Source organism: Gallus gallus, chromosome 23, assembly GCF_016699485.2.
Source record: "Gallus gallus isolate bGalGal1 chromosome 23, bGalGal1.mat.broiler.GRCg7b, whole genome shotgun sequence".
NCBI classification, from domain to species: Eukaryota; Metazoa; Chordata; class Aves; order Galliformes; family Phasianidae; genus Gallus; species Gallus gallus.
Genome location: NC_052554.1, coordinates 1,719,354 through 1,732,311, shown reverse-complemented (window position 1 = coordinate 1,732,311; position 12,958 = coordinate 1,719,354). Strand labels below are relative to the sequence as shown.

At 50.8% G+C, this 12,958-nt stretch overlaps 1 long non-coding RNA gene across 2 annotated transcripts in view; it reads left to right on the top strand.

Annotated features, from left to right (window-relative positions):
• The window catches only part of LOC112530214, a 29,225-nt gene that overhangs the window by 6,830 nt on the left and 9,437 nt on the right, over positions 1-12,958 (top strand). The window contains exon 1 of one of the 2 annotated variants that reach the window (XR_006932067.1): positions 9,917-10,061. The exons of the other annotated variant lie outside the window; for it this stretch is intronic. This is a non-coding gene — a long non-coding RNA (uncharacterized LOC112530214). Of the gene's footprint in view, positions 1-9,916; positions 10,062-12,958 lie in introns of those variants that run through there. 2 annotated transcript variants of the gene reach the window in all.

Sequence of the window (12,958 nt, the reverse complement as noted above, 5' to 3'; positions counted from 1 at the left end):
CTGCATAAACCAAATCTCACCTCCCTCCTCTCCAAACCCCTCCAGCAGAAGCAGGGTCCTGCACACAGCCGGAGATGACCTTGGCTTGCCCCACTTCTGCCCCACTGAGTACAAGGCAGACAGCACAAGATGAGGCCAGGATAAGCTGCAGCACTGGCAAACCCTTTGGGACTGCTGCGAGGGTGTTTCTCTAATCTTTAGCTGTGAAAATTCAACCTGTGAAGGACGTACATTTACTCTGTCATACAAAAAATCTGCAGAGAACTTCTAGAAAGCCCATCTACCTGTTGTGGTGCTGGGCAGCCATCTCTTTGGCACACCGGCCTTGGACATCGGGGGAGAGGTGCCATTGGGAAGCCCTGAAACCCTTCCTGGTGAATGATCTTTTTTGCTGACCTATCCGTGGCAGAAGCTGTCATGTCCTGAGTGAAGACCCTTCCTCACCTGATGCAGGTGGAGCCGCCAGGAGTGCCACCAGGCACTGAGGACCAACCCATGGTGTAGAGCCTTGTGGAGTTTTGTCTTAGGAGAGATGAGGGAAGAAGGTCCCAAATATGCACTGAATCAGGCACTCAAGGCCACGCTGGATGGGATCCTGGGCTGTTTGATCTAATGGATGGCAACCCTGCCATGGCACTGGGGTTGGAACTAGATGATCTTTCAGGTCCCCTCCAACCTGAGCCATTCTATGATTCTACGAGTCTGCATGGTGGGATATTGGCCTTTAATGGCCATGGAGTGTCCTGTGGGAAGCATCCTCTCCTGACTGCACATCTGCCTTGTGTGACTCCATTTATCCATCTGTGGGTCCTGCCCCTGCCTTGACTCATCCAGATAGCGGGAGCCCGGCTTTTCTTCTGTTATTAAAATAGCTTTGGCCCCTGCTTGCCTCCGCCCCTCGGCTCTCCAAGTGCTTGGCATTACCATAGCCCTTTGTGGAGAGCCACGCTTCTGTTTGTCTGGGTGAGCAGCTGAGGCACGAGAAATGTGCCGATGCCATTCAGGGGCTTAGTCTGGGAGGCATTGTACCTCTGAAAGGGATGGTTAGGGCATTTACATAAAAATGTGCTTGATACAGATAATATGAGTGCTTGTGGGGGTGTGCATAAGGGGCAGGGCTTGGAGGAGACATCCATTTCTTCCTTTTCATCCTCATTAATCAGCAACAGAGGTGTGCAGTGCAATAGTTGTGTCTGACTTCCAGCACTGCTGGGGCTCTCCTGCAGCCTTGTGGCTGCTCATTGGTGGCCATACAAGGGATTCCTTCACCTGGGGCAAAGAGTGAGCAAGCTGCTCTGTGTGGTGCAGGATGCTCTGGACTGTCCCCATCCCCATTCCCACCTCCTTTCTCACCCCCATCCCCATCCCTGTCTGCATCCCCATCCCCACCCTCATCCCCTTATCCATCCCTGTCTGCCTCCCCATCCCCATGCCTATCCCTGTCCCCATCCCCACAACCTCTGCTCTGACCCTGTTGATTTGCCCCAGGTGGATGGATGTCAATGCATGCAGTGCCAGCTCAGGGACAAGCAAAATGTCCCCCAGCACCTCCACCACATCCCATCAGTTTCATTTCACTGGTGTGTGTGTGTAGGTGACCTTTAATGGCTGTGAGTCCTTAAAAACTAAGGTCCTGAGCACCTTAAAACACTCAAAGAACTGTCTTCTAAGCTCATGACTCAAAGCTAACAGTAAGGCTAAGGAATAGCAACATAACCACACCATCATTTTGGAATTGAAAGCAGTGAACTGAATTGAAATTCTTAGCATTTGAGTAGGTTTTATTTTTCCACATGTAAGATGCAGCCTAATGGAAAACCAAGACGCTGTACAAGAACTCTCTCCCTAAGGACAGTTTTTCATGAAGATTATGATGGGTCCTGAGTTACTGTCAGGCTGCAGGATCATTAAGTGTTGTGGTGGTGCCCAGAGGCTATGATGTTAATAAGCACCTAATTTTAGCAGTAATTTAGCCTCTGTTATAATTAGTAGGTCGTTGTGCTAGGTGCTGTACAGACACAATTGAAAAGACAAGGCTATTCCCAAAGGGCACGTGCTCAGTGCTGGATGCTCACAGGTCCATGTGTGGGCTTTGGGAGGACAAGCTGTGTTATGTCTGAGTGGAGAACTGGGCATTGCAGCAGGATCCACACACGGGGTGCCTTCATCCATGCAACCCAAAGGGAACAGCTCTGAAATACTCTGTAGATGGGTGAGGAACGCGGATCTGTGAATAATCTGCAGACCAGAGGTTGTTGGCACTCAGAGCTCTCAGCCCGTGCTGGGGCAGCCGGTGGCATTGCTGAGCCTCCCTTGTATTTTCCCCTGTAAGGGTTTGCTGGGCCCTTTGAGCATCAGTGAGTTGACAGACATCCTCAGGGGAAAACGAAGGCTTCACAAAGCAAGGCACAGAGCGCAGAGTTCACTGCAGGTCACCTCTGAAATATCAGGAGTAGCGTCCAGGAAGGCGGGTTGGTGGGAACCCATCGGCGACACAGCGCTTCCCAAGGCTTGGAAAGGCTTTCTTCCCACATCAATTATAACAGACAAATCTTCGTTCTGGATTTAAATAGACTCTTTGCATGCCACAAAGTTTCAGAGTGTATTAGCTGTGCTTTGTTGTACCTTTCTGCTTCATTCTGGGTGGAAGCAAGATGGCTTCGTTGGGGTCATCTTATATTTCCGTGCTGCGATTTTGCCTTGTTATCCCTGGAGAAGAACTGAATCCCAGGTAAATCTTGCCAATGCTGCTCATCCTGGATGAGCAATCCAACCTTCACCTGTACTTTGGTGGGACTTTGGGATAGATCCTATCAGACAAGGCTGCTTCAGTCATGGGAAAATGCAGGTGAGTTCACATGGCTGCACAAATTGGAAGGTGTCGTCTAGGAAAAGTGTGGTCACAGAATGGAACAGAATGCAGAATGCACTGATTTGGTAACAGTAGCTCAACTCAGCAAGATTTACATCGGTACCTAAAGTGGAGGCACATATATTCTGGAGCAAAAAGTTATTTAGCTATCCAGGTTTAAATGGAGCGGTACACGGTCAGATGAAACTTTCTACCTCACTGAGATGAGAAGGGAAAAATGAAGTGATTCATTTTGACTTTTTTTTCCCCATAGGAAATCTGATCTAAATTGACACAATCCAACTAAAAATTCTATTCTGGCCCAACTGTATTTCCAGCAGAACATCATCTAGATGAGCAGATCTGGATTTGCAGGTGGGAAGTCACTGCTGACTGCGTTGTGTCATAGCCTGTATTTGCTGTAAGAATGTCTTCGGTTCACATTCCACCTAGTGAAACCTGCCACTGAAACCCTTCTGCCATTTCCTTGCTTCCCTTTTTGTTCCCTGGAATTGGTTGTTTTTCTATTCATTCTTTTTTTCGGACAAATGAGACACATGAGATGGAAGTGCTGCTCCTAATCCTGCACTGAGCGCTGAGCAGTAGCTCCATGCCCACGGCAGGGCTGTCAGCTCTCCCATGTCCTTGTCCCACGGTGACTTTTGCCTCCTCTCTTGGTGCTGTTGCACAGTGGATGAAGATTTAGAAGCTGACTGGTGCAGGAAGAAAGGGAGAAGGAATGGCTTTGCACCGTGCTGAGTCAAGTAACGACCTGGAAGTGAGATGCTGGGCCCTAAAATCATCCCCCTGCCCAGGCTGCTCCTCCAGCTGGGAATTACCCTTCAGTTAACAAACATGAGAATCTACGTAGGAAGGCTGAAAGAAGTCCGACAGTTCCCCCATGAGAGCTCTCTGTGTGTTGGTACCTGGAGTCCACGTTGGGTTTTATCAGCCCGTCTTCAAGACGGCAACTCCAGGTCCCTGTCTGCTCTATGTGGGCTCAGCACACCCTCCCCAAGGCTGCCCAAGGTCCTACAGCTGGGTGCCTCTGCACTGAGCCAAGGTTTGCCTCCAGCTGAAAGCCTTTGAGACCAAGAAATTGGGTTCAGTGTACCCATGCACCCCAAAGAAGATCAGTCTCCATGAGAGTTTTGAGCGTATGCAGTCCTGGACAGTGCACACATTTTTGGGTGGGAGTTTCACAAGTTCTTCCATTTCAGCCTGCCATTTTGCTAACGGGATAGAAAATAAGTGGGAACTCATGTCTGTGCCTGCATGTGACATCCACAGGCTTTCTGCATGGATGTGATGGCCTATCAGAGCCCATTTATCTCCCATATCAGTAACAACCTGGGAGCTGCCCTTGGTAAGAGCAGAAAACCTTTCCTATTCATCTGTGCCCTACTGGAGGACAGCTTTGTTGGGTCCCCAGTGAAAGGCAGATGCATCCAACAGAGCACTGCCTTGCTGCATGGCCCAGGTCTGTGTGCACCTCATGCAGAGCCTTGCTGCAGTGTTCTCAGGAGCAGGGCTCGTTCTGTGCAGCTCAGCATTGCTCCCCGGCGCAGTTGGGCAATGGCTGGCAGCAAGGCTGAGATTGCACAACCCTCACTTGCACAAGTCCAGGCTGCTTCAGGGGAGTGTTTGTCTGTGAAGAGCACTGGACAAACTAGAGTTGCATAACTCCATCCTGTGCCACTTTGGACTCTTTCATTAGTTGTTAGGATTTTTTTTTTCTCCTTATCATTTTCCCCCTTTTCCTTTTCTCTGTGTTGTTTCTACTTCAGAAACCCTAGCATGGTCTGGACACGTTGGCTCTCTCCAACCCCGGTCTCATGCCTGACTGTGATCCTCCCCAGTCCCATTCACTTCTCAGAGCTGTTTCTTTCTGTGCACACTGCTCATCGCTTCCAGCTGAGGGTGCTTGGGCTGTCTGCTTAATCATGACTTTGGCACTCACAACTGCAAGGGTCAGTTTGGCCACGGAGAGGTTGGGTGCATGCAAAAAAGCAAAAAAAAAGAAAGGCTCCAAAATCGATCTGCAGTCTGGGAATGTGGGATGCTCTGAGCTTACAAACACAGCGTTGCACTTGGGGGATTTTGTTTTATTACTTGCAATGTGCGTCGCATTGCAAGGCTGCTCTGGGAGCAGCAAAAGCGTTGTGTCACCAAACCTCTCCCACTACGTGAGCCTCAGCAAGGGCAGCAAAGCAAAGGCCTTTGTGGCTGAAGTGGCAGCTGATCTTGGTGCACTGGCAGCCCAGCTGAGGGAGGAGGGGTCGGGGCAGAGGACAAATGAAGACGAAAAAGGACAACAAAAATGCAGTTTATAGGGAAGCTTTGAGCTTTCTGCAGAGGACAAGGTATGTGCCACGCAGCTATTGTTCCCAGAGATTCCTGCAGGACAGAAGCACATCCATATTCATGCGTACACCTTCTATGTCTGAAAAGGTTCCTCGCTACAATATTTAAATACCCGCTGCACCATTGCCGTTAGATCTGAGCGAATAATCCACAATGAATAATGTATCCAATGAATCCATCCCCGCTAATTGTGGAATATTCACGAGCAGATGGCAATTCCAGGCAGGTTTTTTTTTTGTTTTTTTTTCACGTTTCTTTTTTTCTCCACTCCGAGGACGGAGGTTTGCTGTAAGGAGGTGATATTTGAAATTCAAGCTGTGTTCCCAAGTTCCAATTGGCCGCTGGTGACATGGTGGTGTCCCTCTTTCCGCATTGGCCGGCTGTACAAAGTACTTTGGATACAAATACTTGCATGTGCAGATTTAAAATGCAGTTTCCATGGTTACTCATGCGTGCAGCTTTGAACTTCACTTTCCTCCAACATTTGTGCTACTAAAACTCATTCAGTCGAAGGTTCGTGCAAAGAGGATACAAAAGATGCATGAGGCTATATTTGCATGCTTTAGTATAAATGATTTGTCTTCACAAGCTCAGCCTGGATATTCACTGGGCTTTTCTGCCACCTCCTCTGGTGCCTGCTTTCATGGCTTCCAGCCCACAGGAATGCTCTTTCCCCATATTATCAGCCTTTGTGACGCCAGCTTTAGCATCACAACTGCATGCACAGCTGGTTGATAGCTCTACCTGCAGGTCGATGCAAACATCTCCTAACCGGTTCTGCATTCAGCACAGCAAGGTGTTTGTTTTTCTGGGCATTTAAACTTGGTTGCAGTTTAAAAGCGGTTTTGTGAAATCAGATTTTCTCCCCGCGGCGTTCAGGAATCACAAGGAATGAGGGCCTGCTCATCTTCGTTTCACAGCAGTGATGGAGGGGAGAGTTGGGAGAGTTTTAAAGTCAGGGTAGCTGGGAAGAGCTGGGCTGGTGGGAAGGAGAGTTGTTTTGGTTCTGAAAAGAGCAAACGATGTCAAAGTCAGAGTCAGAGCACAGAGCCCTACTGTATGTGAGTCATCAGGGTGTGTGTCTGTCCCTCTCCAGCCCTGAACACGTCCCTCTAACTGCTGATAACCAATACCTGCTTTGCATTATTCTCCCAAATACCTTCCTGTATTGCAACAAGAGCGGAGTTCCCCCAAATTCCCTCCCCCTCCCATGCTGGGACAGTTTAATGAAAGTTATTGTTGCTTCCCCGGCTGTCACGTGCCTTGTGCAGTGCTCCTGCAGCCTCTGGACAAACAGATGAGAGAGAGCAAAGGTTAACCACGATTGATGTCTGGGTTTGTCACCGCGCTGTGGGAGCTGCGTGGTGGGGAGCGCAGCCGGGTGCTCCCAGCACACACAAAGCTCAGCAGGAGAAAGCGGTGCCGCTTTCACTGCCAGCCAGTAATGAGTGTTTCACCAGCGTGTCCTGGCTGTACTTCAGAATAACAGCGCATTGAAGGCGTTGCTTGCAGGGTCAGCCCATGGTTTGGGTCCTCCCCGAGCCCATCCAGCTCTGCTGTTTGCAGTGTTGAGGTTTTAACCCCTGTGCACGGCAACAAGTTGGAAAGTACAGCACGCACCGGGCTCAGCTGGGGACAGATCAAAGCCGTGCAGAGGGACTGGGAAGGCAGCGGATGTTCAGACAAATATTCACACCTGGGAATATTCACATCACGCTCCGGAGCTGGGAAAACACCCCACTGCCCATGCTCAGAGCCTGACCTTTTTAACTATTCAGAGTGCAAAACCAAATGGCTTTAAAGTGCTATCTGCTCTAAAACGGGTGACAAAGCATAACAATGACCCCTTCTTCTTCAGCAGATGTGATCTCCAGCCACTTTGTGCCCAGCTGTGTGTATTCAGGCTCAGAGCTGTTGACTTTAGCAAGAAAAGGAGTGCTGTCGCCCTGCACGGTTTGCCAAGCTGCCCCTTGCACAGCCCTGGGTCGTGTTCCTTCATGTGCCACAGCCTCTCCCATCTGTCCTTATGGCAGAGACATGAGGATGGATTCGTGCTGAATGGGTCGCTTAGAGACGTGGTGGTGCCCATCCCTGCAGACACCCAACGTGAGGCTGGAGGGCTCTGAGTGCTGATGGAGCTGTGGGTGTCCCTGCTCATTGCTGGCAGTGGGACCAGATGGCCTTTAAAGGTCCCCTCCAACTCAATTCGTAGAATCATAGAATTGCTCAGGTTGGAAAAGACCTTAGAGTTCATCGAGTCCAACCACAACCTAACCATACTACCCTCACTGACAGCCCTCTGCTAAACCATGCCCCTGCGCAAACGATTCTGTGATCCCATGTTTGGAGGGATTCGTGCTCGTTGGCTGAGCACGGCAGTCCCCAAGCAGTGAGCAAAGCCCCACAAACGCAGTGCAACCCCTGCCCAGCTGTGGGTATTTGGAAATCATGTGGGCAGCCCTGAATGGCAGGGGAGCAACTGAAAAACCCAGTGGGACAGACATGGGGTGGCTGCAGATGATGGCGTGAGGAGGGGCGCAGGAGGGCAGGGGTTGCTGTAACAGTGGTGCCGGAGGGTTTTGGTAATAGTTGCTGACAAAAACGTTGTCGGTTGCTTTGTGGGTTGAAAATCACTTTAAACTCCTGGTTGCACAACGTAGGTTTCTCAAGACTTTTCCCCAAATTGCCTCTCTGGAACTGGGGAGAATTTCAGTGTGAAAAGAAATTCCCTCCAAAAGCCCAGAGAGAATCGAAGAGATGACAGCTCTGACCCACGTCCCGCTGCTGTCACTGGAGGTGGCATCCCATGGTGGGGGGACAGTGCGCTCCACCCATGTTGGTACCCCCAGAGCCCCCTGCCCGGAGGAGCAGAGCATGTGAGACAGCCCAGAGCTCACACTCCCTCCTCTTCCTCATTCCCTCTGGCTGAGAGCACCAGCAATACACGCTGCCTTTGTTTGCTCCTTCTTGGCTGAAGGCTGCAGGAAGGTCGGCCGGCAGCAGATGGTCTCTGGTGGAGGGGTTTGGGCAGACAGGGGGTGCCCACCCAGAGGGTCCCATTTTGGTGCCTGCCCCTCGCATGGGCAGCTTCCAGCTGAGCGCTCGCTGGGATTATGCTGCTATTTGTCTAATTGAAACTGTATTGGGAGTGAAGGGACGGTGCTCCTGTCCTCCCGGGATGTTCAGCACAACACCCTGCATCACTCGGGGCTGCACCCTATGAGCCCCACAGCTTGCTCGGTGCCTCCAGCAGGGATGTCCCATGTCACTGGGATGATGCCCTTGTCCCCACGTCAGGATCAGGTGCAGCGTCCCAAGGGCGTTGGGACAAACTGCAGTGTCATTCTGAGCTGCCTATCTGGGCTCAGAGCTGCCAGGCGGCCGGGACAGCCCTCCTGCACGTGGGTGCAGCAGTCACGTTGGCAGCCAGACCCCCCCAGGGAGGTGTGAGCCCATGGGAATCTGTAAATCAGTGCAAGTGCTGAAGCGGAGAAGGAGGAGGGTAGATAAAAAAAAAAAGCACACCCCCACCCATGAGGGCTTTATGGCTGAAATCACCTTGCACACACCCTCCTGGAGGATCTGCCAGAGTTCATCTGCTATCAGCTAATGGCTGCAGATAAGGGCTGGAGCCATTTCTCTGAGCTCTGTGGGAACGGGGTAGCTCCTAACTGGTAAAGGGAAATCCTTTTATTTTTTTGATAGAAGAAAAAACAAGTTGGGCCCTGTGGGCACCTGGCAGGAGGCAGAGCTTTGCTCTTTGGCAGGGAAGGAGAATGGCACCCATGAGCCCCCTCAGAGGGGTGATGGCTGGGGGGCTGTGGGACCATCCTGAGGCTGTGAGCGGTGGGATGGGAGCAGGTGGTGGTCCCAGAGCTGCACGGTGCAGCTTTGGCATCCCGGCTGGCAGAGTGCATTTGCAAGCATAATCCCCTTGAGAACAGCTCACAGGAAGGTGCCGCAGGCTCTGCTTGCAACCCGGCAACGCTGGCCTGGCTGCTCAGGGCTTGTCCTGTCAGCTGCAGATTTGCAACCTGGGCCGGCCTGCTGGGCCAGCTCTGCTGCTCCCTGGCTGTCTGTTTCACACAGAGCATTGCGAGTTGTGCCACTGCCAGCTCTACCAAACCCATGGCTGTGTGTGAGCCTGCAGAGCCTTCCCCTGCAGCACACCTTGGGCTGAGCTTCATCTCCTTTAGATGAACCAGGTCTTCTTCGTGTGTGTGAATCCAACCAGATGTGACAGAGCTCTGGTCTAAAAGCTGCAGGGCTCCACAAGCTGACAAAACAGGTGGGATTTTTCAGGAATCTACTGAGAAAGGATGGTTTTCTGAGGAGATGTGATGGCAAACTAGACTATGGTGTGATATAATCTCACAATGCTGTCCATCATTCTGCAGAGAGAATTGATGGCTAAATCCAGCTTTATTGCTGATGGCAGTGCTTTTCCAAGTTGCTTGTAAGCGGGAAGGATGTTGTCCTTTCTGTGCTAAACAATGCAATGACAAACCCAGGCCCACTGTGCTTTTAGGGTGTTTTGTGATGTGATGTCAGGGATTAGGAGGTGAGCTCAGTGGAGCAGGAACTCGGAGCTGTCCTGAATGGCGATGTCTGCATGTGAAAGCAGCAGGGAAAGCAGTGGGAAGGGTTAAAAGAATGGCATGTGCTGATCTGCTGGATCAGCAGATCTCCAGAAGCAGAGCAATCCACATGCAGCTTCTGAAGACATCTGAGGCTGTGCAACAAAGGGCAGCCTAAAACAAAGGCGAGATTACAACCAAAAAGGAGCCCAACCAGCCTGAGTACATCAGCAGCTCCCAATGACTCACAGAGGAGGAGGGATGAAAAGGTAAACGATCGCTCTCAGTTCCTGAAGGGTTCCAAAGGCACATCCAGGGGAAGAGCCCAGCAGGGTGATGAGGGACCAAGAGCTGTTGTCCCTTATTTGCCATGCCTTCCAGTGGCAGCTCTGTTTGTTGAGTGCTGGACTGGATGTGTGCAGCCACAAGCCACAGCCACATATCTTCTAGCAGCCCACAGGGACATGATCAGTTGCAAAGGATTTTTGCAATGGAGGTGTCTTCTTATAACCCCAGAGCAACCAGGTTAGAGGGCACTGACCAAAGCCCTTGGAGCACAGACCTTAAATTGGGCTGCTGGGGGGCACTGGCTGCACTTGCATGCATTGCAAGCCATCTCCGTGCAGCCCTCAGCCATGCATGACCTCTCCTCACCTTTTGCTGCCTTGACATTAGCAAATGTTATAGTCATTATATGGATATTACAGTTTGAGATGTTTAACTTTAACCCAGAGCTGCCTGCAGTCTCTGGCCGGGCTCTGCTGTTATTAGCTAGATAAAATGTGATTTGCTTACACATTAGTGGCCTCAACACCATAAAAAGAGTTTCAGTTTCCTGCTGGCTCCTAAACACAGCTTGATGACAGTCTTACGAGTGCACAAACATGGGCTCTGTTTTTCTAAGTGCACCTGCCCCAACTCCCATCAGGCACAGAAAAATATTTGGCACCAGATGTGCCCCACAGCCTTCTCCCTCTGACCAAAATCTTCCTTTTATTGTTATTATTTGTTTAATCTTTTGAGTTGTGTGCCACGTTTGACAAAGAGGAAAGGGCAAGGCCAGCAGGAGATGGAGCACTGAGCCAGGCTGTCCCTTTGGAGAGATGAGTTTGTGGAGCTGTTTGAAACCCAGTTATTTTTCCCCCTAAATATGACTGGTTGGTTCCTTCTCTTTCCGTAACTGCTAGGATTTCCACCCTCCTATGGACAGCTTCCTGAACCTCTGTGTGTGCTGGTCCCTGGCAGCACCATGGGGTGCCCTGACATGGGTTTCCTTCATACCAACACCAACACTGTGCTTTCTGATCAGCCATGCCGTACACCCAGAAGCAGAATTCACACCCTTCTTTTACAGAGGTAGCTCAGCCCTCTAAACTTGGGTTTGATGTCGTGGCCTTTGTAGCCCTGACATTCACCTACCCAGGGTGGCAGATGTTCCCTACCCAAGGTTGCTCAGTGCAGAAAAAGGAAAGGGAATGCATCCTTTCCATCCCATCAGCCAGGGCGGTGCAGGGGATCAGCTGGGAGAGACTGTGCCACGGGTAATGAAAAATGCAGTTGTTTGACACCTATGGCCTTGGGCTGTGTGATAGAAAGCACACATCTTCATCCGTGCAATCATAGAATGGCTTGAGTTGGGAGGGACCCTTAAAGGCCACCTAGTCCAACTCCCCTGCACTGAACAGGGACAGCTACGGCTCCATCAGGTGCTCAGATCCAGAAGTGGTCCAGAGCACCACTGGTGCCCCCAGTAACAGGCCAGCAGAGCAGGCTATGTGAGATGGCAGCGGGTAAGGCATGGCTCACAGCCCCTCCTCGGAGGGCTGTGTGAGCATCACCCAGCTGGGAATGGTTTGGGACCACTCAGGGGCTTTGTGTTGAGGCCTTGAGAGCTTGTTGTCTGGGTCTGCATCCCCCAGCACGGGGGTGGCTGGATGCCAGCCAGCATCTCTGCTCTCCCTGGGCGCCAGCACTGAAAGATTGGCTCCTCAGCCTCAAGGGAGTTGCAAGCTATTTTTGTTTTCACTCACTGTTTATACCGTCTTTTTAAAAACATATGGCTGATTGGTTTCATTTTTACGTGTCCCTGCAGTTTCGTACCCTCTGCTGCCAGAACTAACCGAAAAATGCTGAAACTGTGAGGAGTGCAGGAAATCTCCTCGGGGCTTTGTGCATCTCCATCGCACCTGGCCGCCATGCCAGCACTCCTCATGGTCCTTCAGGAGGCTGCAGTCTGGCCCTCCTAACTCGAGATGCTGTCAGACCACTTTCAAGCTCTTGCTGTGGTTGATTTTACTTAGAATTCAAGTGCCTGAGGGAGGTGGGCCTCAGTCAGCTCAGAGGAAAAGCAGCAGCGCAGCATCCCCTGCCCCCATCACATCCTGTTTCCTTCCTAAGCCTTACCTGTCCTTGATGCCACCACCTGCCCTAAGGGCTCCTTCTGCTCTGCACTGTCCTATTCGTCCCAGTGAGGAGCTGCAGCTGTTTGCACAGCCAGGACTTCCAGAAAGGGAGCTGTAGGCAGGGGAAGGACACAAAAGCTGCATTTGCATGAACCAGAAAAGGGGAAATGAGGAAGGAAACACTCTCCTGTAGAAAAGCCCGTGACTCACCAAAGCCTCCGGCCTTGCAGACCAGGCAGTTCTGTGCTGGCTGAGTTCACTGGCATGCATTTAGCTTCATTTCCCCTCTTGGTTCTCTTTGGCATGACTTGTTTTTTTTCATGAGGACTTGCCAAGTGATTTAGGCGAGCAATTATCAGATGATTTGCACTAGATCTCACTTTCCATCCCATGAGGTTATGAGTATCTGAAGCCGTTTCCTGATTGAATTAGGACAGATGATTGAAAATTTCATAGAAGAGGCCGTTTAAAAAATACTTGGTTTGAGTTAATCCAACATTTATTTTGGATAGCCTACAAACACTGTATTCTCTTCCAATTTACAGAGAGGAAAAAGAAAAACCCCAACCTTAAATTGCCAGAAATTTCTAGATGAAAAGTGATTTTTGATCTATGAAACCATTCCTTCTTGTAGGACAATGCACCGCATTTACAAAAATAGGCCCCCTCAGCCCCACGCTTTGAATGAAGGTTGGATTTTTTCCCACCAGCGGTTGCAGTTTCCGTTCACTCCCATTTGCAGCAGCGCATTTCGGTTGGGCCAC